This window comes from Maylandia zebra, linkage group LG10 (genome assembly GCF_041146795.1).
Source record: "Maylandia zebra isolate NMK-2024a linkage group LG10, Mzebra_GT3a, whole genome shotgun sequence".
Classification (NCBI taxonomy): Eukaryota; Metazoa; Chordata; class Actinopteri; order Cichliformes; family Cichlidae; genus Maylandia; species Maylandia zebra.
The window spans coordinates 30,075,182-30,102,511 of NC_135176.1; positions in this window are offsets into that span (position 1 = coordinate 30,075,182).

The window sequence follows — 27,330 nt, forward strand, 5'->3', positions numbered from 1 at the left end:
ACATCATTTTGTCAGAACAACGAACAACGCCTTTTGTTTAAATTAAACACGAAACCCTCATCTCTACACAACCTTCACATTCCAAAGACTTTAGTTGTTCTCCTCTGAGTCCATAAAGAAGGAAACACACAACCACAACATTATCATTCAGACCTCACAAATGCTCATGATCTTGAGTCCACCTCCTGTAGCTCAACCTGTAGCTGGACAGGTTGAGGGCTGTGTCCGACTGGAATGCTCCATGTGCCATTAGAACTAATGTGGTAATTTGACAGAGAGGAAATGGATGTTCCACTGCAGTGCTGGGCTAATGTGGTGTCCAGTTTCATTTCCTGGTTATTAGTGTTGAATGATTATGGCAGCTTTTTGGGGAGTTAAATCACACTGCTGTTTGTTCTCTCCTGCTATGTGAAGCCTCTCAAGAAGTGCCCCCCATGTCTTTCTCTCTTCAATAGTTTTCATTGTCGGAGAGGAAAAACTATATACTATGAACAGTTAAAGGTGGCATTTACAATATAACACATTTCACAATATAACACAAAAATATTGCAACTGTTACCACTGGCTTTATGTTGTCCTATAAGGTAACTGGGCAAAAATATATTACACTGGAACATTTTCTATCTTAAATTGAGAACATAAGCTCAATTTAGTTTTTTGTAGGTGCAAAATAGGAAAATATACATGTAGAGATAGAAAGAACTTTTTTCTCGTTATGTTCTTCAGTAAGCCAAGACATGACATCAGAAGAGTTTCTGGAAATGGGGCGCCAATGATTTTGATGTTTTAATCAAGTTGCAAAAGGTCAACTGGTGTCAAATAGTGACTTCAGACCAAAGGTGAAGCTGTTCTATTGGGGCACAGTTAGATAACAATATTGAAAAATGCAAATAAGCACCAATAGATGGGACTACATATCTGCACAAGTTCAAAATATTAAACATTTCAAATTTATTTTTGCAGTTTGAGATGTCCACTTAGGGGTTTAATCAGGCTGAGGTTTGGTGATGAGAAGCTAACAACATTCACAAACTCAAACTGTTCGGGATCCCATCCCTTTGGGTGGATCAATAATTTATTTATTTTTTTTGTGTCCCGTTTGGATCTATAGCCATCAGAATTGTTGTCTTAAGGCCAAGAAAGATGCCAAGCGGATTTATTTTACCAAGTGGATCATCATGGCCTTGCCATATTGGTCCATTTGACTGACCTTTATTATAATTATGAATTTATTTTATTTTCGGTTGCTACAAACGGGACAGACATGACTGGGGGATAGGACAGGGAGAAAGAATGAAAGAAAGAGAGGGAGAGAAAGAAAACCAAAGGGGAGAAGAGACGGTGAGAAGGGGGGGAAGAAAGAAAGAAAGAAAAACAAACAAAACACCTGGATCACCTGTATGGAGAAAAAAAAAAAAGACGAGAAAGCAAACAACAAAGAGCAACAGAATAAAAAAACAGCACCATCACAATAAACTAGCTAGCAGTAGATAACAGTAGATACTAAATATTAAACGATATTGTGCAGCACACAAGATAGACAGCGCACAATGTGCTTTGAGGCAGCAGCCAAGAAAGCTGTAGTCCGCGTCTCTGAACGATCAATAATTCTAAAGAAGATGATGTCCATCTGAATGGATGGGCGGATTTCAATATCCTTTTCTCAAAGGAAACAGCAAAGGCACCCCAACTCCATAACAGAGGTTCCAAATGCCCTCACTGTAGGAGTCAAGAGTTTAGTTTTCCCCCTTTAATTAATCACATGAGTGTGGTTTCATATATCTTCCTGTTAGACAAACATCTCTTTACACTTATGTTCAGTGTAAATGTTGACTAGATTCCATGATTTGCTCATTTTTTTTCTGCATTCAGTCTGCTTAATAATTTATTTCATGTGGTCACAGGTGTCAGTTTAGAGTGTTTCACTAATTGTCTCCCATGGAGCTTATTATTCCACTATTATTAAACAAGGCTGAGTCCATAAAAGCAACTCAGTGTGTAAAATGTCTAAGTGGAAGAAATTCTAGTGTGGAAGCCTTATAAGACAAAGAGACTGAATTTTACCAAGTAAAGATATTCCTTTATTTTCAGGTGACAAAAACCATCTGCTGGATAGAATAACAGCAACAAATTGTATAAACTTTTTACATCGTAGGCTGCACTTTGGTTTTTGGATTCCTGCATTTGTTGAGAGTGGCGTTCACCAAAGTGGATCACAAATCAAACATCAATGCATAACTTGTCATCAGTCACATACTTTTTTGTCAGACTCTTTGAAGTGGTTAGAATGATGCTCTGTGATCTTTGCTTATCATCATGACACACTGTGACATAAAGTCACTGGTATGTTTTTGCTGTAAGATCTCAAGAAACACCTCACTCATTTTCAGTCAACACATAAACCGCTGGCTGTAAAATATATCACAAATGAGGCAACAAATTATCGCTTCATTTTGAAAGACTCAAAAATGAATATGAGGAACTCACCAGACTAGAAACAGCAGTTTTTATAATGACTCATAAAGCAATTCTTTATAGAAGCTGGTGTCGTAGGTCTGCTGGAATAGATCTGATTCCCATAAACACACCTGAACAACTATTGCAACATCTTTGAGTGAATTAATATCTTCAGGATGTTCATTTTGTATATGTGTGAACTGGAGATATGTTTGTAAAGTTCTGTGGATCACACATGAGACTTCTGTTAAAACATTTAAGGCAGGTTAAAAAGATCAGAATATGGCCATTGATAGTTCGAGGATAGAGTTTGGAATCACACTCTCTTCTAATACTAGCATTAATTAATTTGATTTGTAGTTGATGCAGTTTAGAAGGTATTTGTAATATATTTGTACAAATAACAGGTAATAGAAACTGTGTCTTCAGGCATCTGATTGGCACCATCATCATGAAGCCAAATCAGCATTTCATGTAAATGAGCAAGAATTAAGCTACTTCTTTAATTTTAATAGGTTCCTTCTTCACGTACCTCATAAACATATATTGCTTGAGGTGTTTATTTTTATGTATGATAGCTGAACATTTTACTCCAGGCTTTATTAACACAGTTCAATTCTTTTTGGATAATTATAATCTGCTGGTGTGCAGAGGCCTCGTTAGGCATCATTGCCTGCAGGTGCTATAAGTTCTTACAAAAAACCTTTTGCCTGCCTTTGAGTTGTTTGGTCAATTTAAGTTGAGAAGTGAGATTTAATTAGCTCAGTTCTCCACTGCTCTCCTCCACAAGCGTTTTGGTTTTGAGTTTCTGGTCTGGGTCTTTTGTCCCTCTGGTGTAGGAGTTGTCAGAAAGCTTGTGTCTGAACTATTGTGCCAATCAATGTTATGTCACTGAAAAACAGTGCTATGGTTTTAATTTGTTTAGTTTGTCAGGCGAGCTAAACATGGTGTTGGAAGAGGAGCAAAACTGTAATGAAACAAAACAACAAAAGAATTATGGCTGCACATGACTCACCCTAAAAGTGATACAAATTTACAAATAAAAAAAACTTCCGCAGCCAAATTAAACTTCTTAATAACTTGCACTTGTTGCAGCTGTCAGACATATGTGGAAGATCTGGATCTTGATGATAGTAGTCTGTTGTTGACCATGCAGTGTTTTTGTCCTTTGACTTGATGGCTTTTCTTCATCTGAAGTGAACTTTGTGCATTTTGTTTGTAGAGGTCAAGATTACCTCAAGACTATGTGGATACATTTTTGGTCTTTGTCAAAACAAAAGTTTTTGTCTCCACTGTGTTTAAAGGCAAAGTTAAAAAAAATCTGTTGCTTTGTTGTTTTATTCATTTTATTTAACTTCATAAAACCATCACTTGGATCTCTGTGCCTCTCCCTACTTGCTCTAGGCTAAGGCCACTTTTCAGCCACAGCAGATGGCTGTGGAAGCCAGCAGCAGCAGTGCTGTCAGAGCATTGAGATTCATGTTGCCAAAATTTATTGTACTTGTCGTATAAACCTGACTCTCGTCCAATTCCATAGCTGCAGCAACACTTGAATTGTATTTAATGACCTTGTAAAGACTCCAACCTAAATTAGAAAGCAAGTTTAAGAATGATACTGTCTTTGTTACTAAACTTGCTTGTGATCTGGTCACTTCATTACTGAAGGACAAAGTGTTTGCTATGAAGCCATAAAAGCTGATAATGGTAGAACACAAAGTTGTAGCTATGATAATATGGGCATCGCTAATTCTAAAACGTGTCTCTTTCACACCGTTTCAGCCCCACAACGCCACAAATTTGAAGGCGGACACATCAGACGGCACAACAAACTTATTATCTGACCAAAATGTCATGTTGTAAAAAATGTCTCTCTGTAGAACATCACAATGATGCTGACATCTTGTTTTTATAACTTATTGACTACGATATTCTTGTGTTGGGGCCAAAGATGTGCTTTCTGTGATGAGTGACCTTGACATTTTGATCGCCAGAATTGAATCTGTTCGTTGAATCCAAGTGAATTTAATTAGAATTCCCCTCGGGGTTTTCTTGAGAGATTTGAGATAATTGGATTTACAATCCAAAAAAAACATGGTATAATAAAGATCGGAAATTGTTTGTCTGTGCAGCCTTGCTTGTATCGCTTCGAGTGACGCTGCTTCCACGGTGTATATTTCCCATAAACCTCCCTGGAGTAGCTAATTGATGGCTGCTTGTCTTGCTTGATGCTGTAGCTTCATTCCTTCACACCTCTGTTTCCTTTTCTCTTATATTTACAGTGTAAGCTGTTACTGCCATATTAGCATCGCCACCAGAAAGCTAAAGACCTTTTAAATTTCTTTTTTAATTGCTTTTATTGCTAATTATTATTGCTATTTATCTATCAAGCTTAGTTTCTTAGGTGTCTTCTTGGAATCCTGGTTGTTTGGCCCAAAAGACCACTTATAGTTGTGATTACAGAGTTCCTTTTTTAATGTTGTGGCATTTAGACCATCTGGTATATAAATGCACTTGATATCAACATCAGTGCCACAGTCCAACCAACTCCATAAACTGCTTTAGCAGCTGTCAGTCTTCCTGTCTCTCCTGATCGCAGCCATCAGTCTCCTCCCTCATTTCCTGACATTAGTTATCTGAGTCTCGTACACCCTCTCCCTCCTCGACTTTGATACGTTTGTCTCCTCATCTCCTGCCACCTGTGAGTAGCCGATTTAAATTTAAAAGAGCCCAGAGGACTCTCAGCCACAGTTTGTAGGACTCTCAGCTGCCCTGACCTGGATAATATGCAACTCTTTTAATGGCGGGTAATGAAACTTACCACCTTGCCACTTAACACTTCTGCCCTTTTAAAAAAAATTCTCCACTTTTATTATATTCTTTCAAATTGTTCATTTTTAATTCTCTTCTTTCAATTTATGCACATCCTTCTCAGTCTCTGTCTCTCTCTAAGGGATCTGATGGTAATTATGTCTCTCTGGCCTGTCTGCCTGTGTGACACGCTCTCACCACTATCATTTTATTCCATCACTGAATGACACTGGGTGAATCAGCACTGCCCTGTATGGACTGATTTGACATGGGTAACACCCAGCCGTCAGAAACGCATCACTCTCCCTTCACTCTTACCAATCTGACCCCCATGTCACCACCCTCCACCCCCTCAGCTGTCAGTGTGTGCTCTTTAGGTAGCATCACGCTCATGGTGACAGGCTTGTCAGGAGCCCTCAGTTCTGGTCAGGACATGTTTCATTTTGCTGCAGCTCCAAGAAAAGAAAAAAATCCCGCTGTTGTCATATTAAGGCTCTGCTCTGACTCAGAGGAACCAAAGGACAGTGCTGACTGAACGGCTTGTTGTGATTACAAAAATAATTCAGAGTTTGCAGTGTTGTCTCACTGTTTTTTTGTTTTTTTTTTTGTTTTTTTAGAGCCTGGTGTTACCTGACATAACACTTTCAAACAGATTCAGTCTCATTTAAATGGCATTTGGTAAACTGTAATTAGAGTGGTACTTGTATACACAGTTACTAAAAGCATTTGAAGTGCTTTTATACAAGATGTGGAATGATTGATCCAAATATTGATACCAGCACTGGTATTGATGCTAACACTGGCACGACATCATCAATACTTTGTTTCCAGCCTCTAATTCTGTATGTTGCCCACTAAAGTGTGTGTTAAATCATATTTTTGGAAATGAAAACATGCACTACAAAAAATTCCCCAAAAAAACATCTGTTTTTGTGTGGACATTCACATCTTTTTAACTTCTAGACTTATAGTCTATATCACATTTAAACAGAGGTTGACCCATAGTGCTTTAGGGACAGGCACATTTATGAAATGAAAAGCTAAGTGTGTTGTGTTGTGTTTTGTTGATTAATTATTGTGGTAAAGTAAAAATCAGTGATGAAGTGGTCATTAAAATGTATTCAGGATTTAAAAACTGATGATCCATCAGATAAATCTTGACATACTGCTCTCCCATACATACAGTAAGCTGCTTTTTATAAATTAAACGTTTCAGTTTTGGTATGCTTGCCCCGCATTTACTTGGTATTGGATCATATAAAATGCACTGAATCACACATGACTGTTTTTATACTATTAGCTGTATTCCCCCATCATGGACATGCTTTTTAGCTCTAATGCACATACGCTCAACTTTTTGGATACACCATGTACACGTTGACATGTGGACTGCAGTAAATGGAGAACTTCATCTAGATGTTCTACCTCCTGAGCTACAAAGGCCCACCATGATTGGCCTTCAGGACACTGGTTCACTTTTTGTATGAACACATTCAAACAGAATTTGTGTGCACCATTATTTATATGAACACCTCCAGCAGATCCTTTTCCATCACCTTTTGAGAACAGCTACTAAAATTTAGCATTATAAAGTCTCAGCTGTTCTTGTTTTAAAGACATAATGATTGATTGTTAAGCACAGCCACTAACCCACTTGATTGAAGTAGATAAACCAACTTTGACAGCACATTGTGGTGTGCTGGGGACAACTGCAGACATTCTTCTGTTTTATAGCTAGCAGAGATCTGTTTTAAAATGCATTTTAGAAGGGGGGAGCAGTGCACACTTAGTGTTGTTGTTGTTGTTGTTGTTGTTATAAATTGTATGAGTATATGTAAAATGGGTTGTGTATCATAAAACAACCTCAGCTTGAATTCACTCTGAAGCTCCAACAAGAGGAAGATTGAATTGGTAAGAGATGCACACTTGACTGTGCACTTTCTCCCTGACCTCTCAGGCTGAATTTCCATCACTGAGGATATCTCCATGACCATTGTGAACAGAACAACTACAAGGACCAGTACCTCCTGTCCAATTAAATCTGAAACTACCTTTTGAGCGCATGGTCAGCCCACCAAATTGACTTTGTAATACAGGCTACGATCAAGCATAAGCTTTCAGCCTGGCTTTGTAGAGGCCAGTAGTCCACATCTACATGTGTTTGCAAATGTGATGGGAAGCTATATTCAAGAGGTACTAATTTCAGTATCGCCAGGCCGTTCTCATCCCTGGAGCAACAATTAGTGACATTTCGTCAGAGTCACTGCTGTGGCTCATTTACACATAAGGATTTCTTTGAGCCCTGATGTACTGGACTATGACAGCAGTGAGAGGGCTCTGTCACATCCCATTCATCTGTCAGCAATTAGGATTACTGTTAACAGGCATATATTAATCCAAGCCAAGATCCTTTATTTTTTTTTTCTTAAACCTAACCAAGTAATCTCTGCTGCCAAAATGTAATTTAAGCAAAAATAAAGGACAAACAAAACAAATCAGAAATTGGAGAATATAAAGTTGTTCCATTAGAACCATCTGCAGTTTATGGTATCATTATCCCAGTAACCTAACCTTAATCCTTAAAATGGGAACATTATCACGTGGCAGCCATTATTACAACGTCTGGTCTTTCACGGGCACTGGTGGCACAGGAAACATGTGGCATGTGACTACTCTGCAACATTTCAGCAAAACTTGTTCCTTTATTTAACCACTCGGTGGTGGTACTGACACCTTTTCAGCGCTTCCACTCCATCGCATGCTTTTCCATGTCTGAAGAGCAGCTGACAGGGTTGTACTGCGTAACTTTTAAAAGGGCATCAGTGCATAATTTATGTAGCCTGTGTGTTTTTAGGTGATGGCACCCTTGGAGAAACATGTGGAGCCTCATGTCCTATCAGACCTTCAAACAACCTCTTAAATTTTAAATGTACCCACATTAGCTTTCAGTTGGGTTACAAATGACAGACAACTAATTCATGAATTAAAATCATAGCCCAAAGTTGAGAAGACACATTGAGTCCTGTACACAACACAACACAATTCTTGTCACTGACGAGTGATGGAATGTTAATAATAAACATTATTTATAAGCAACAGTCATTTCCAGTTTGCATTCGTAACCTTGAATTAACAAGGCCGTACTGTTTTCTTACTGTACAATTTCCTTTTTGTTTTTCTCTGCCTGTGTGGGAGTGGGCAGGTCATGCATATTTTATGGATCTACGCTTTTTTCAGTAGGAAATTATATTTGGAAAATGAATAAACAAAAGGGAATTGATGATGCAAGCTGAACTCCAACATAGATCTGTAAAACTTTATTAAGACACTACTCGCCTGCAGGGACTGTGTAGACAGTGAAAGGGTGTCTGTCTGTGTCCTTGTTGTTGTACATGGCAGATTATATTGTGTTCTTGTGTTAAACTGGGGTAGCAGATACACAGGAATCAAAGTAATTAAACAAACGTAGATGTCCATTTTCAATGACTGTTGTAAACAAACAGTTTTCAGGGATCTGGACGATATTAAGAGAAAATGCAATTACCACCTCTAAGATGAATTTTTTTATAACAAATATTGCACACCTGAACATGTGTGGTAATGATGATGCAGGGTGAGAGGAAGTTAATGCAAGCGCACACATCTATGCATGAAGTAGATATCTGACAATATAATTTAGAGTCCTAATATTGGTCCCCTTTGATACAACCTGTTTTTCCACCAAAATTCTGCCTTTTCAAAGCCAGATGGCCATTTGGATTGAGTGGCTTGTTCTTCAAATTGAAGCTTGTCAGCTGCTGTTGTCTGAAGCCCACTTTGAAAAGTCTGTGAAGCATCAGTAAAGGCTCACTGATGTATATTGCCTGAACTTTGATCAAATTATTAAAACAAAAACTGAAAAAAGTAAAGCCAGTTGTTCAAAAACCTGCATCTAATACAAAGATCAGTGTGTTTATAGGTTTATTTTATTAAATGAATGGTTTAGGACCAAAATACATCAATGACCTCCTGACCCAGTATGAACCTTCCAGATCCCTCAGGTCATCTGGATCTGGTCTTTTATCAGTTCCCAGAGTCAGAACCAGACACGGAGAAGCTGCATTCAGCTTTTATGCTCCTTATATCTGGAACAAACTCCCAGAAAGCCTCAGATCAGCTGAAACACTCAGTTTATTTAAATCCAGGTTGAAGACTCACCTGTTCTCAGCTGCATTTGAATAAAGCACCAAATCCACACTTTAAGCTTAAATTTCAAAACTTACATTTAACTACTGATTTTATCTACTGTTCTGATTTTATCTGTTTTGATTTTATATACTGTTTTGTTTGTTTGTTTGTTAATTAGTTAGTTAGTTAGTTTATTTGCTTGTTTTAATCAATTTTAAATCATGCTTTTTATTTGTTCTTGTTTCTAATGTCTCTGTAAAGCACTTTGAATCACCTTGTTGTTGAATTCTGCTATACAAATAAACTTGCCTTGCCTTGCCTTGCCTAAATCTGTTTTCACAGATTGATTCGTACTCTATGTGCATTAAAATGTAGTTCTCAAAAAGCGTGGACAAAAAAAGCTAATGTAAACAAACCACGTGTGTCTGTGGTGTTTTCTGTTCTCACTCATATCTGTATCGTTGCTTGATCTCTACTCTGTCATCATGCAGCTGCTCCAACCCTGTGGTTAAAAGTGCATCACAGGAGACGCCTTATGTCTAGAAGAACTTGTAAGATGAAGGTGTAAAGAAGGGAACTGGAAAACAAATGGAATAAGAGAGGGAAATGGAGGAATGCCTGGGGTCAGTATCTTAGCAGATATGATCATTAGAGGTGATGACGTGGAACAAGAAAGTGAAGATTTTGATCTAGTTTTGGACTCAGTCTCAGTCTGAGTCGACTGCACTTGCAAGATGCTGCTGTTAGCCGAACAGAAGGTGAAGGTGTGTTTGGAGGCAGCGAGAGAAGGAAGGGCAGGAATGAGAACTTGAGTGGGGACTTGACACCACCATATCTTGACACCAGGTTGAAGGGAAGGAAGGTCAGGTCTAGAAGCTAACAGATTAGCCAGCTAGGTACTTAGAAAACGTACCTTGCAGAGATGCATACGTTAGGTTTGTGTTGTAGTCCTCACTAAATTCTTTAGCTTCATTAAACGCTTCTAGTTGCTGCCTTTTCTTACTGTCTGCTTAAGTGGACCAAAATAATCTTGTTTCATTTTGTCTGATTATAAATCTACTGAAGTAAATATTTCCTTAGAAAAATGTTTAAAATCTCATCAGTAATCTCTTTTCATCTCTATTTTCAGATAACCTGACACATGTGACGTTTAATTGACCTCATATTGCATATGAGGTGTTTTCTATAAATGGGTTTGGTTGATGCAGCTGTACATCCTGAAATGCTCTTTTCCCCCTGGCTGCTGAACACAAAAGAGCTGGGGATGGGGGTTAGGGGGGAGGAGCGTGTACTTTATTTGTAAAGTTAGTGAGGGTACACAGGCCCTCCTCCACCACCGCCAGTAACCTATTTTTTCATTGACATTATACTTTTCTGTTTGCATGCATAGAAATTTGTTTTGCATTTCACACTCCAGCAAACGCACAAAAACAACCAACACTTTCTCTCCCCTTGTGTTTCCTCCTGTTCTCACTATATTTTTATACACCCTTGTCTTTTTATCCCTCTTCTTCCTCTACCTCCTCTTGTCCTTTCATCCGTCTCTCCAAGCTCCTTCCTCCTTTTCTGTAAAAGTAAAAAAATCTAAGTCTGCTTTTTTTTCCTTCTTTTTTTTTTTTTTTTTTTTTTTTTAACATTCTGGCTGCAAAACCTTCAGCACATTTGTTATCTCTTATTGCTGCCTCAGTGACTATTTTTTCCTTGTGAGCAGCATTGTCTATTTTGTATATTCAGTGCCTGCACTGGCTGAGGGGTGAACTAAACCCCTGAGGGTAGATGAGGAACCTTTTCAACACCCCAGGGCTATCATGTCATCTTCAGGGTCCGACCCTCAACAAGTTTTGTAGTAAGACTTGTGAACAGAAAAGAAAAACATGTTAAAATCATTGTAAGATGGCCTAGAGGGGAACACAGAGTTATGATGAATTTTGAAAATGATCAATTTTGTTGGTAATGAGCAAACTTGTGAGGTGTGGATCACATCTTGATATAAAACTCTGATGCTAATTCAATGTTATTATTCTGCTGTTCTCATTATATATAACATAATACAACATGTCAACTAGGTTGAATGTGTAGACACTACTCATATTTCAAGAGTACTTCTTCTTTCTATTTAAATGCAAATAACAAATCTGAATCATTAAGTGACTGTCTGGTTCCCGCAGTGAAATGTTTTCAACTGAATAATTGATGCCCATGTCATTAAAAAGCCAGACAACATGCAGCACATCCCTCGAGTACTTTAGAATTACCAGTAAACCATAAAGTCCATTTACAAATGTAACCCATCGCTGAAAGCAGTAACTTCAGACTTGCATGTTCAGTCACTCAAAAAAGAATATAATTAGCCAACATGTTGTGTCCACAATGAGTTGAAGTAGGGACATTAGAAAGCAAAATTACAATCCATGTGTTTCCTCTTAAAAGGATTTAAATATGAAAAGACATTAAATATTAATCCTTACAGCACTGTGAGGCTGTTTGAGTTGCTTTTCCTAAATACGAGCAGGTGTCTGCCAGAAACTTGTTTAACCATTAAAGAAGTGTTGGTGTAAAACTATTATGCACTTTGATCATCCTGTATACTGAAGACTTGATGACTTCTGTTTTAATGCATTCAGATATATTATGTAAAAGTCATCTGCTTATTGATGATTTGTTAGATTAAAATCATAATTTTAATATAGGCAGCTTAAGATTTTTGAGTCGGTGTGCAATGACTTGGCCACATGCCTAGTTTCCACTTGGTGCTCTGTGACCTTATAGTCCCCTTTTTAAAGTTCATTACATTAAAATATGTGGCCTATAATACCTATTGTCATGGAAACGGAGTGATGCACTGAAAAGAAATAACATTTAACAAAGGCGGCACCATGCTTTTGGTTGTCTCATAGTGACAAACATCACAAAATTGTTTATTTCTGGGTCACAATAATTTATTCCAATTACATTTAAACAAACAACATGCTGCTGTGACAACACTGTCAAGTGTTTATAGATTCACAATGAATTAAAAAACTTGAGGAAAACAATAGTAGAAGGTGATTAAAATAAATATGCCAAAGAATTAAATTTAATTAAATGGGAACTTATCTGGTGATGTAGAGTCTCAGCTCGGCACACTGGTTTTTCATGTGCACAAGCTGACAAACTAATAATGTTTGGGAGTTAAAGGTTTGAAGATGGTTATTTTTAGCCCTTGTCCATTAGTACCTACTTGTGTCGACTCGGCATGGCTCATGGTTTCTAGGGTTTTCCATTAAGTGATAAAACCTGGTTGTTAGGATGCCTGGGTCGTCGACCCAGGGTTTTTGAGTTTATTATTATTATTATTTATAATTTCTAGTCTTTGGTTTCTTAGAGTTCTGTCTTTTGGTTTATGTCTCTGTCGTCTCTAGTTGCTCTGTCCCCCCTGTCAGCTGTATCCCCTTGTCTAGTTCACGTCTCTGTGTATCCTTAGTTGCTATATCCCCGTGTCCAGTCAGTGTCTGTGTCTGCCCTGGTCCCACGTCTCTGTTCCCTCTGTTGTAGTGACTGCATGTGAGTCTGTGTCTTTTGTTCAGTCTCTGTTATGTTTCCTGTTTTACTTTGAAAGTCCATGTCTGATGTTAATGTGTCTGGTTTTGCTTCCTTTGTCTCGTTAGGCCTGATTTGCCCCAGCTGTGTTTCCCTCCTGTTACCCATTCCCTGATTGCTCCCTCTGTGTATTTTAGCCCTGTGTTTCTTTGTGTCTGTGTCGTGATCTACCGTTTACCTAGCTGTGTGTTCTGTCAGTCCGCCGGTTTAAGTTTATTTTGATTTTTCCCCCCAGTTATGTTATATTTTGAGTTTTACATTAAAGCTGTTTTGAGTTCATGACTGTCTCCGGAGTCTGCACCTTGGGTCCTATTCCTGTCTGCACACAGCCACTCATAACACGGGTACCAGATAATTGTTTGGTAACTTCTCAACCAGGGTTTCAAACCATCTGAAAATGTGATGTCAGACCATATGCCACGATTGGTTAGTCAGTGGCATCACTGAGTCATGAGAGCGTCCTTTTTTTTTTTTTTTTTTTTTTTAAAAAAAAACCCGGGAATGAGGGAAATGGTTACACAGAAAAAAAGCATCATGGTCCCAGAGTCTGACGAAAAGCCACAGTCCAAGCAGCAGGTGTACCATTGCCTCAACATCAACCTGTGTTGGTTCCTACCAATGATGTCGCGGGACGTTTGGCTGTGTTGCTATGTTGACCCTGCACACATTACGTGGTACTTGATTCTAACAGTAAATTAGCTGAGCTGAGTTGTGCTGCCTCAAGTCGCATCGAGCCGATCCGAGTAGGTACTAATGGAAAAAGGGCTATTGTAAGCTTCCAAAGATACTGGCATCCAAACATGTGGTATGGCTGTTAAATTAACTGGGAGTTATGTGCAGTACAGCATTTTGCAATTGCTGTGGTGGTTGTTAAAGATGAGCACGCCAAACTGAAGCAGGAAAAAAAGAGCAGTGAAACAGTGAGAGTCAGTTCTTCTTTTCAGTTGGTCTGCTCTTTTCCAATGAAATGACCTTCATCAGTGCAAAACCAATTTGAGTCAAAGATTTTTCATTTCGTCTGACAGACTGATGCACATACCATTGATATTTCAGTTTATTCAGCAATAACGCAGCCACAGTGATATGCTAGGACAGAAAAATGAAATCAAACTATCACTGCACTCTGTCTCATTCTCTTCAGTGGCTTACTCTTAAAGTCAATCTCTGTCTACATATGCCAATTCTTTACAAGAATCACATCGATTCAAATAATGTCACCAACTTTTTTTCTTTTTTTTTTTTTAAATTATTATTAAATTGACAGATTGTGTAAAAAGGATTAGGCAAGAGTGGCAGAGTAATGGTGCGCTCTGTACTTCAGATGTCCAGTAAATTCAGAAGGTAAATCAGTCGTGATGGAGTGTATAAGCTAATGTTTTGACTGAACTGGCCCGTGTGATATCCAAAGTCTTGAGCCCCTGACCACAAACACTCTTTCTCCCTTTGTTTTCAACAACTGCCTGAGGATATGAGGCTACATAGTGCCTGATATGGCACAAGAAAGACAGCAATGGAACTGGAAGACTGGAAGAGCTTTAAATAAAACATAAACTGCTACTCAAGACACGAGTGACATGGTCATACTCCTCAGTTCAAAGCATGGCAGCAGAGCTGTGTTTGCAATCTTCCCTTTTCTACAGTGTAACTAGATTACTATTACTTTTACTACGTTAAAAAAACATTTTTATTTTTTTTTTTTTACAGTTCTTGAATCTGATTTTTACAGGTAGACACATTGACAAAAACCATTTGATAAACCTCCAAAAATGCTAATGTTTAATCCCCAAATCAATTTTTTCACACTTGTGCCTTTACACAGTAACAGATGGCTGAATATTTTTTTGGCCCATGCAGATCTCAGAATAAACACAACATGCAGAATAACACGAACTCCCGGGGGAAATGAATCATCATTAAATGTATAAACTGTGTAAACTCAACCATCACTATAAACCCTCTGATCTCTTTGCTGTGAAATGAAAGACATAATCAAAGGTCTTTTCACATATTAAATCTGCACACTCTCCCAACCTTATTCTGCCAACTTTGTCTCATGCACAGCACACTGCAGGACACAGGAGTAACTCTGGCTAGGTGGGATTTTTGGATTCCATGTGAGAGTAGGTAGTCAGAATTTCTGCTTTTCCTTTGCACGTTGAGCTGGCATGTTGAAGACTCTAATGTCCAATCTGTTTGGACTACATTTGCATTTAAACCTCCCAAGTGATGCATTTAAAATAAATAAATAAAAAACTAATTCAGGCTTGCAGAGTTTGTGTGAAAATGAGTGTAAGCACTACTTCCATATTTCACTTATTTAAAAAATAAGCAAGGAGAGTATCACGGTTACAATCAGAATTTCTGAAAAATGAATATTGACTGTTTGAGTAATCTCCTTAGTTGTAAAATCCATTAATATTGAGACAGATGTGTCCAAAAACTTTATTATAGATTTATTTTTATTGCACAATCAGCATGTTTTTTTTGACTAACAAACGAGCAACAAGTAGTCAACTTGAAAGATCAAACAAACTGCATCGTCTATGCCACATTTGACAGGACAGCAGCAAACACATGTTTAAAGAAATCTTTAATTCATCCATGAGCTCTTTACGTCCTAAAAGTGTAATTTTGCAGAGGACAGCTTATTTATGTACTTATGTATTTTCTCTTGAGTCGGTGAATTTTGTTGCATTTTCATGTCATCTGACTGTTTTCTTCTTCTTTTGCTTCCTGTTTTCTGCAGATAGCTCATTAAGGGTACTTTACTGTTTTTTTCCTGTTTTCTCAGTGGAGTCCAAAAATGACAAGACACATTTTTGTCCAGATTTCTTTTCATGCCTGTGCACTCCTAATATGTTTGTCATCGTTATTCTGTTAAAGGTCTCGTACAGAGACTTCCTCACCTAAAGAGATAAAAGCATACAGGTAAAAACAGTTGTGAAAATGTGAAAACAAGCTGGGTTGCCCAACTCATTTCAGTCCCTAGACACCAGTAATTGTACTTTATTGGTATTGTATCATTTCTACCGAATGTTCAGTGTTTTTCTAAATGTTCTCATATTTTCTATTAAATCTGTAGCTGAGAGCTGCTCCACCATATCATGTGTGTGATTCAGCACAGTGCCATTTACACCACGCTGTAATGCTACTTGGAGCAAAGCTTACATTCAACATCATGAATTCCAGCTTTTCATCTTCTGACCTTACACATTATGTGTGTCTAATGGAAATAGTCACAGTGGCTGCAGTAGCTTAGACTTTGCCCATTTTACTTTATGAATGACCAGTTCTGGGGCGATGGATCTTTATGTGGCTTAGTCCCTGTGTGACTTTGATCAGGTTTTCAGTAAACTGACACAACTTGTGTCTAAATTATGAAATTTCCCCTTGTGGGACTAATAAAGGCATATCAAATAAATCAGATGTGGCAGACGAGTGCAGTTGTCTTTGCAGTTGAGTCAGATGGAAAGCCAGACCCTCTAAAGCCACAATTCAATTATTTTGAGAGCTTTCCAAACTCCTCAGAAGTGGCTGAGTCGTAGATGGGACTCGTCCTCTACATGCAGGTCCAGTTAGATAATGAATAGCTCATTGAATAATTCATACTGAGGCACAAGTCAAAAACACAAGATAATGCTTTTTTCTTGAGTATGATGGATGAGTAGGGTCTTCAGTGCAGAGAATATTTAGTCTCAGTGGCTGAAACATGAGATCACTGTAGAGCCTTGGTCAACACTCAGGTCTTCAGTTTTGGTTAGAAATGTTGGATTTGCCTTTTGCATGTTGGCCTAATCCTTAAATTGTTGGAGGATCTTTTCGCAGGCGGGTATACCATCTTTTGGCGCATTTCTGGACACCAAAAAATACAGCAACATCAAGTGTAAAATGGCTTACAGGAATCTCCATCTATTTTTAGATCCATTCATTTAACAGTATGTGCAGTTTGGCATTTGAATGCAAGAGATCACAACCAGAAACCAGTACTACGAGAGGAGCCTGAACATTTCTACTGCTAAAAAAAAAAACAATCTGGCAGATGGAAATGCTGGTCCTGATATACTGTCCAGTTAGCCAGACGTGGGTGCGTGCCAGAGATCTGCAAGAAAGCAATGAGTAGCAGCACCTCCAAGAATCCACAAAAACCTAAAGATACATGCATAAACAGAGGAAGAGGGGCAACAGACAGAATGACAAGAAGAAAGTGGCCGCTTGACACCGGAGGCATAATGGGACAATTATGGCATCTGACAATAAAAAAAATTAAATCAGACTACACTGTTGAATCTGTTACCAGTTCATCATGGTATCCATATAATCAGACATAAAGCCTTGTTATACTGGAAGGTTAATAATCTTTTTTTCCCTTTCAAAGGGTTTAAGTCAAGTTTATTTATAAAGCACATTTAAAAACAACCAAGGCTGACCAAAGTTCTGTACAATAAAATACAAATATAAAATACAATAAAACACAAGTACATAAAACACCTCACTGATAATAAATTAAAACAATAAGTTAAACCTTGCTAAAAGCCAATGAGAAGAGGTGAGTTTTAAGAGCAGTTTTACAAGTTCCTAGGCTTGTGGAGAATCTGATGTGAGGAGGTAAACTGTTCCACAGTCTGGGTGCAGCCACAGCAAAAGCCCTCTCTCCCCTAGTCTTTAATCTGTACCTGGGAACATCTAAAAGCATCAGGTCTGCTGACCTCAAAGATCTCCTGGGGCGGTAAATGCTAAGAACCTCTGCCAGGTAAGGAGGTGCAGTACCGTTAAGAACCTTAAAAACCAGCAGTAAAATTTTAAAATCAATCCTAAAAGCAACTGGGAGCCAGTGGAGAGAGCAGAGGACCAGAGTGATGTGGTCTCTCTTTTTGGAACCGGTCAGCATGCGAGCTGCAGCGTTCTGTTTAAATATCACTGTTTGCAGAAAAGCTTGTTAGAAATTCTGAAAACTGTCAAACCTGAGGTAACATCTACAGGATTCTAGCTACAATCTGTCACTAAACGGAATTTTAAATCAAGCTTAAACATTAAAAATGCATATGGTAAGTAATCATGCCATTTGTCATTTAATAGTTGTGGAACACACAAGAGAAATTGTGTTACAGAAGCATGACAAAGAATAAAAATAGTACAGTCTATTATTATAATAATAATAAACAGATAAACAACACACTTAAAAAAAAAAAAATGTCACAGGCTCCTGGTAAGGACCTTATTAGGGATGGGAACTGGTAGAAATTCAGTGATTCCAATCCCATTATCGATATCACTTATAAATTAGATTCCTTAAGGGGTTGGTTGATGGGGTCAGCATTCCCTCAGCTTTCTCTATGGGTTCTTGGCTAACTTAGAGTTAGCAGCAAAGTTGTGTTGTGTTAGCAGCATAATGGAGTATTTCTGTCTTTGATGCAGTTTTCCACTTTATTTTTATTGCACAAAAGGATGAGATAAATGGTAAAATCTCCATATCCATGGCCTAAACTGCATCACCATTTGGACTACTGGGAACCAGTTTTCAAAAAGAACTGGTCCTAGATTCCCATCACTAGGCCTTAGACTATGAGAGAGTGCAGGATTTTATTTATATGCACAACAGTGATTTAAAAAAAAAGATGTTATCTAAAAAAGTAAGACTACATTTTGTAAGAGAGAAGATAAAATTGCGTTAATACTTGATATGTGCACTATTTTAAACAGAGTAGCCTGCAAAGTGTTACATTTCAAAGGTAACCTTTCCAACACCACCTTTAAAGGTGAATTTTTTCGATCTACTTTCATTTAATTGCTTTTATTTCTACTTTTATTGCATACTATATAAATAATCGAGCGATTGTGGCTCAAGAGTTGGGAGTTCACCTTGTAATTTGAAGGTTGCCGGTTCGAGCCCCGGCTTGGACAGTCTCGGTCGTTGTGTCCTTGGGCAAGACACTTCACCCGTTGCCTACTGGTGGTGGTCAGAGGGCCCGGTGGCGCCAGTATCCGGCAGCCTCTCCTCTGTCAGTGCGCCCCAGGGTGGCTGTGGCTACAATTGTCACGGCCGGGCGGATCGCACACAGTAATTCGGCGTGCCCGTGTGGCGTGCTGGCTAGACCCAAGCGCGGCGAAGGCTAGCGGTGGGTTTGGAGCAGACACGCAGTTATTCTAGTAATGACCTGAGCACGAAGCGTGGCTTCGGAACGGTCGTTACAGACAGAGAGCGAGCGGAGCCGGGAAGAGAAAAAGGATTGAAAGGGATTGTAACTCACAGTTGCTGAATCAGGCGGAGACTGACGTCGGCAGAGTTTCGGCGCTCCTGACACGAGGATACTGATGTCTGAGCGGCGAACAGGTGGGTGGCGTCTCTCTTTTAACCCCGGCCCCGTGATCAGCTGATCACAGCCGATCACCGGCTGACAACAATGTAGCTTGCCATCACCAGTGTGTGAATGTGTGTGTGAATGGGTGGGTGACTGGATATGTAAAGCGCTTTGGGGTCCTTAGGGACTAGTAAAGCACTATCCAAATACAGGCCATTTACCATTTACCATAATGACTCTAACTGGGAGTTCAACCTAGCACAACAGCAATTTAACCCTTTCTCAGTGCTGTGATATTTTTTGCTTCCGTGTATTCTCAGCTCATCTTCCACTGGAAGGACAGAAGCCTTGTTCTAAAACAAAACCATTCAAAGTGTGCCAAAGTAATGGGTTCAAAATGAATTCAGAACAGGCCAAGATGTGCTGTACTCGCATTTATGTTCCAAATATCCTATAATGCTGCTAAGCTCTGTTTCTCAGACAGTTCCTCTCTGGTAACCTCCTGTGTCTTCACTGACAAAAAAGAACTTGATACTTGACCAATGAATTTAAGCTTCCAAATCAAATTGGCTAAAAAAAACATATTTCAACCAGCACAGTTCTCATCCAAGATTGATCCTGTGTGAATCTGCCTTTTACAGTCAGTCATTTATTCGGTTCTGTACCATTTTTTTTTTCTTCCTCCTGTGAAAAAAGGCTGTATGTGGCTGAAATTTAGTGGACGCTGCGGACAGCTTCACAGCATGGAAATTAATTTTCAGAAGTAGCGAGTCGACATCTATTTAAAGAGAGAAACTGTGACAGACTTTTGTTTTTTGTATCAACAGGTGCAGTAACAAAACTTTTTGCCAGATTTTTAGCCTACTGTGCTTAAATTGTTGTATTTCCATTGCCACGTTGCCAGTAATGTATTTACTCATGGATGAGTTTACGGGGTGAGTCATCAGACTGATGACTCACCCCGGTGAGAGCAACTCCTGCAAAGAAGACTAAAAGAATATCTAAATATTTCTGTGATTATGAGTTTTTAAAATGAATGAAATATAATTCATTAGATTTTAATTAGAAATTGAACATTTTAAAAGGTAAAGCGTGGATATAGTGAGATGGGGATTCAACCAACTTGATTTGGAGTGAAACCTCTGTTTTGGGGCACAGTGGACAGTTTTAGCTTGAATACTTTATTATATTATATTGCTACAACAGATGTTATTGATAAATGTGTGTTTTAAGTTCTAAATCCTTAATTTGTGGTCATAGAAACCAGTACTAATGCAAACCTGAAGAGGAACCTCAGCTTTCTTTAACTTTACTGTGGGATTTCCCTTATAATGAGTAATAAGGCCTGAGAGGGTTGTTAGGGACGTTGTTGCTCCTAGTCTTATTTGGAAACAGTTTAGACTGTAAGCACTCTTAATGGCACAGAACTAATTAACCCATCTGCACTACTACGACTCTGCCATTTGTGATGTGCTCTGTGGTGCTGAGCCACATAATGGTCCTCGGGTAAGGATGTAGCGTAAGCTCCAGTCTGGACAGCTCATCAGGCACAGAGGACACACAGCTGGTGAGCGACAGGAAGAACATGACGTGGGAAGCAAAGCAAGTTGCTGAGGTTGTTGGCTACTGAATGGTGGCTGAGAGATTACATGGCATTGCAGATTGGCTGCTGCATGCCTGAGGCAGAGCACTCGGCACAGCAAGGTGCATTGTTTGTGTCACTCGCAAACATGTGCTCTGAAGGAGAACATAATAACCTCATTGTTGGAGCTACATTGCAAAGGGGAAAGTCAAATAATTGTAATTTCCTCAAAGCTGCAATTTAGATTTTGACAAAAGAGGAACTTTGTCATAGTTTTTAAACCAGTGGCACTTTTAGGACTTCCTCTGATTAGTTGATTTCACTGAAAGTCTGCTACAAGAATGACAATACTCATTCGTGGGAGGACGGTGTCTCAGAAAACAAATGTTTGTGGTGCTGCAGGGATATAAGCTTCTCCGTTGCCTTTTTATTCTGTCACATTCAGCAGCCTGCAGAATATTGCTTAAAAACAAATTGGTAATTGTTGTTGGCAATATTTCTTCATGTGAATCTGGAAATGATCTAATTAACCTGTGCAAAGATCAGCAGCCTTGACATACATTCCTGCTTTCAGCTGGAAATTAGTTTTTTAAAGATCTCGCTACTGATTGCATATCTGTGCATATCCAAAATGTATTTTATAATCTGCTGCACCCATACTGCTTATAAAAGTAAGATAATCTCTCTGTGTGGCTTCATTATCTAAGTTTTCTTGTTGATGGTCACAGAGTGTAGACTACTGCTTCAATACTTTGTTTACTATCAGATTTTTCAGCAAAACGAGACTTTGGATATTTTGAGAGTTCTACATCGTCATTACTTTCCTGGAAAACTTGTAGACATTGTAAACAGTCGACATGTCTTCTGCGCTCTAGAGGTGGGACTAGCATTTATACAGTCTAACTGGCCACACAAAGTCACATGTAAACACAATGCAAGCACTTTGGCTGCTTGACATCCATGCTCAATTTCTAGAATTGCCAGCTGACCTCAAGTGTAAACCACACAGAGAGGAGTGGAACCAGCAATCTTCTTGCCATGAGCCAAGAAGCCATCCACTGAAATGGATTTTTTTTTTTTTTTTTTTTTTTTTTTTTTTAAAACCCCGCTGTATTGAAAACTGTTCCCTCCACCGAATAAATGGCTTTTGGAAATCCTGCCCATTTTCTTCCTTCCCACATTGTCTATCTTCAGTTGCCTGAAAGTACCTAACCAGACATGCGAGTGGGAAATGAGGAAAAGTATTAAACAAAAGACATCCTGCGTTGGACCTGTCATTTTAAAGAAAAGTCATTATAATACTGTGTACAATGTGTGGCACAGCTGCTAACCGGACAAAGTTTGCTCCAGGAGCTGATCAGCTTTATAACTAAACCAGCATATGAAAAGTAAGCCCATGATTTGCATGCCAGTGGTGGTGACATGTGGTCATTTAAATGGATAAGGATAAAAACACCACACACAAAGAACACAATTGTGCATCCTTGATTACAGCTCAGTGTCAAAAAGTAAATCTTTCTCCAGTGTTTAATAAGATAAACTGGATCAGAGCGCAGTGTCTTGCTGGACTCTTCCCTGAAGTCTTCAACTTTCTGCATTATATCATGGCTGAAGATTTATAAAATATTATTACTTAGTAACATTTAATATCATCTAAATATATACACCTAATAGGGTTTTTAAGAAACAAACAAAAAACACACAATTCCTTTAGAGAGGTTTGTGGGTACAGAAGTAAACCATGAACACCTGCAGTACACATAAAGCAGCTTCATGGTCAGGTGAAGGCCATTTTCTTATTTTGTGACAAATGGAGCAGACACACTATAAATCTGCTTTCCACTGTAATTTTAAAAATGAAGCTCAAAGAGATGTTGGTGCAAGTGGGAGAGGAAACCATTAGGCTCGAAGAACAACAACAAAAAAAAATCTATAAGAAAGAGCAAAAACTTTAGGAGTGGCCAAACGAATAATGCTCAGCTTTACAGCAACAGAATTATTTTCATTGCTTATGAAAAATGATTTCACAACATCTAACAGAGTGAAGAACACTCTTGAGAAAGCAGGTTTATCTTGTCAAAGTCTCCAATCAAGAGATTCCTTCATGAATGTGAATAAAGAGTTTACAGCAACGTGCAAACTAGACAAGATAAACTGCAGTGACCCCATCCGGGGTCACGGTTTTGTTTCTGTTAAAAGGAGGTTTTTTCTTCCTGCTGTTGCCAAAGTGCTTACTCATAGGGGTTCATATGATTGTTGGGGTTTTCTCTGTGTTCTTTGTATTATTATAAAGTCTTTACTTTAAACTCTAAAGCACCTTGAGGCAACTTTTAAAACTGAATAAAGTCTGCGCACAAAGCTGGCACATGATCCAAAACACACCACATCATCTGTCAGACATGGTGGAGGCAATGTTACAGCATTAGTATGTACAAGTGGGTCAGTAGTGTTTGATAGAAGTAGCAGGAAGACTTCTGTAGAGTGTGGAGGGCTATTGTCTGCTCAGATACTAATACTCCAGAACTAGCTGGGCAGAACTTCACAGTATTAATACATAATGACCCAAAGAATTTCTTAAAAGCAACCAAGGAGTTTCTCAAGGCAAAGAAATGGGAAATTCTTCAATGGTCAAGTCAATCACCCGATCTCAACCCACCAGAGCATGCTTTCCACTTAATAGTGGAGGTAGAAGGGCTGATGTGACAGAGGAGGGATGGAGTAAGATGGAGTCAGACCATTGTGGCCTCCCCTGTGGGGAGCAGCTGTAAGAAGAACCCATGTGACCTTGTGGCTACTGCAAAGTCCATGAATAATTCTTTTGTATAATTCCTGCAGTACAAACCTACTCTCACTGACTGTTTATTAATCTGTGCACACTAAACAGTTCTTATCAACATTACACCAAGAAACTATGGAGTGTCCAGTCCCATGTATTAAGATTTATATCAATAACCTCATGCAGGTCATGCTTGATAGATGGCAAGTTACTGAATACACAAAAATGTGCAAACATCTCACTTATTTGGCTTGCAGTACCCACACACATAAAGTCGTGATGTATATTTCATGCTTGGTTGGCCCTCTCCGCACACTCTACCTCAGCCAAGCGTCGATGAAACATTCATACAGCAAGTCCCATTTACATATCAAGCAAACCACCCTCGGCTAAATTTGGTGGGTGAAAATGCCTGTTTTGCTCCACATCTTAGTTTACCTTGTTTTCCTGTTTTCCTGCTCTCTCTGTGTGACACATTGTGCATATTCTTATGTCGCTGCTGTTTAGCAAAAATTTAAAAAAAGGAAGACCTTTTTATATTTATACACAGAATATACCACAAGTAAGGAAGACGGCAGGTGAAACACTAGGCTTTGAACTTTAAGTCTAATCCCCAAAGAGGTGTCACACAAGATGCAAAAAGATGCAGGTCATTATAGTAAGGTCACAAGCCCTGAACAGGGCCCTGAATAGGCCACCAAACGGGTGTGTTTGCAGCATACTTAGACTTAACTGTAACTTTTTATGTGTCTGTCTTGGAGATCATTTTTAGGGAGTCAACTATTTTGTTGATTTGGCTAATTTGTTTCATTTAAAGCCAGTGTGAGATGATCAGCTTAACTAAACCAGCTTACTACAAACAACTTATTACAAACACATATTCCTGTCCTTTGCATAAGTTAAGATTTGTGACATTTTGCATGTTTGGAGTCTGTAGTTAGTGTGTTGTCTTGTGTAGCTGGTGTGTAGTGTAGTCGATTGTTTCGTTGTTGTCGTAATGTTGTCTGATATGCAAATTTGAATGTGCAGGTGCCTCTCCGTGATTGGTGCATCCAGGGGACGGATCATGTGGATTGGCTAACTTCATGGAGACAACGTATATGATCACACTGCCATTGACGGCCAGTCATTCATCCTCAGCTCACCTCAACCGGGAGACTTTGTGTTACGTGTCCAGCGCTGTTTCTTTATACGGGAGCATGTAGGGGTGGACTGCGTTTTTATTTGATTACCCTTTTCTCATGTTTTTGTTAGTTAGGGAGATAATTCATTGTCATTTGGTTTGATTCCTTTCGTAGCCAAGTTTGGCACATCCTTTAGAAAGGCTCCCTTTTTTTGTTGTTTTGGTGTTAGGTCCACCCGACGCTATAGTCTGCTCCTTTCCTTTGTTAAAATTCACTCACTGTAAACAAATCACCATCAAAAATTGTACTCGTTGTGTGATGTGCTGCTTTGGGTCAGAGGGGGATGGATCACCTTTATGTTATGGTCTGGCCACCCCTAGACGCAGTGTCTAATGCCTAAGTTTACTCTTAGATGGTGCTATACAATCGCACACACATGGGTGAGGGTAACTGCGATAGAGATGTGGACTCCGAACAAGAGCATTGCCACTGCCACACAGCCCTTTTATCATGAGATAATGAGACTTTAATTTCACAGGCCTACATTCATTTTTATACCTTTGCTTATCTTTTGTTTTTTAAGCTGACATTTCAATAACCATACAGCTGAAGTACAGTTTAAGCAGCCTGTAATTAGAATAAAAGAGAAGCAGATATTAAAATCCTGGTCAGACTTTCACTATTATTGGAGCCATCACAGATATAAGTGCACTAAGGTGTCCTAATGAACTGTGAGCTGATAACAAGATAGGATGCATGTTTCCTCTTTAACTGAGCAAAGGCAAAATCCACAATTTCATTTTCTGAATCTATTGTGAATCTTTTTTTTCTGTTGACTCAGAACTACTGGTTCCATTTAGCTGTTCTTTTATTTAGCTGCTTCTTTTTGTGTGGAACCTCTTTAAAAAAGACACACTGACTGTGTCCTCTGTCTTTTGTGTAATTTTCAATTTAAAAAATGTGAAAACATTGCATTTTGCTGTGTTTTTGAATATTTGTTTTGTGCAATATTCACAGTACACTAAAGAAGAGATCATTTGTACTTTTCTGTACTTGAGGCTTTTGGATAAAGAAGCTTAAAATATCTAACACTCTTGAAAGGATGAGCATACACGGTTCATCTTTACTGAAAATAGCTCCGTACTCGTCAGTCAAAGCTATTTGTGATTAACAGGTTTGTTCCTCAGCACTTGATGTTCCTAGAAATGCATTTCTTCTTATTGAAACCATGTTTTGTGAGTAAATTATCCAAGCGTCATAATCAACTGCACTGAACAGCATCAGCCCGTAGTGTGTGTGTGTGTGTGTGTGTGTGTGTGTGTCTCTCTCTCTCTCTCTCTCTCTCTCTCTCTCTCTCTCTCTCTCTCTCTCTCTCTCTCTCTCTCTCACCTCTGAAATCAGAAACATCTATTAGATCTACAAACCACAAATCCCACTTTAAGACCAAATTTCCGAACAGAAAGACACACTTGGAATAACACAGGTGAAGAGTAGTGTCTTGTGGTTCACAGTAAATCTGTCACCTCTACTTCTTGGTTCTTCTTCTTTTTTTTTTTTTTAAAGAAGGCATATATCATTGTTTTTTAATTCTATACATAAAATAATACCGAAGATCTGCTCGTTTTAACTCTTCTAAGAACATGTTTTTTTAATATTTCATTTTTAACAGAGATTCAAACTTTGCCACAAGCATACAACCCCCATTCACAAAATGTGTCAAATCCATGACCCCAAAACATGGACTTATTACACTCAGGCCAGAAGTGCAAGACCATTTCAATAAAGGCAGCCTGACTAAGATTGTTCAGTCATCATGTTCATGGCCACAAGCATAGTCTTCACTTGTGAAAAATGTGGTGCAGCTAATTTCTCGAGGCACCTTAGGTCCTCTGTGGGTCCTGTGTTAGTTTTTATAAGGCACAAACTTTAGTATAATTTGTTAACATCGTCTCAACTCTTGTATTCCTCAGTTTTGTATTTGTATGCCCAACCCATTTAGGCATCCTGAAACAACTATCCATTTTTCATAAGTAGGTTGTTTTGCATGGTGTTGGAGCTCGTCAGACTTGCTCCAACTTTGATTGCAAATGTTGTTATCCAGTGTCACTGCTGGGACACAGGGTACGGTGTAAAATTTAGGCTTTCAAATCAAATAAGACATTTGGATCTTTTTGCACTTTGGGAAAATAAAATATTATTTTTCAGATATTTTGAGAGCTTAACAAGAACCTGAAATGAATATTTTAATTCAGATTTTGCATTAAGGGCACATTAACTTTCTTTGCTTTGTAATCAGAAAACTGTCCAGCAGCTAATGACCATTAAACTATGATCCAACAAATCCTACAACCGTTTTAGTCACAATCCTTGCAGGATCATAATTTTTTTAATCTGTGGAGCCGGTCATGTATTTTTCGTAGTTTGATTGCATGTGAAGCAGGAAATCATTAAGTCTTTAATTTATTTCATATTCACAACAGCAGAATTTCTTAAAGTATTTGCTAACAAAATAGTGAGGGCCACACTGTTTTCAACAGA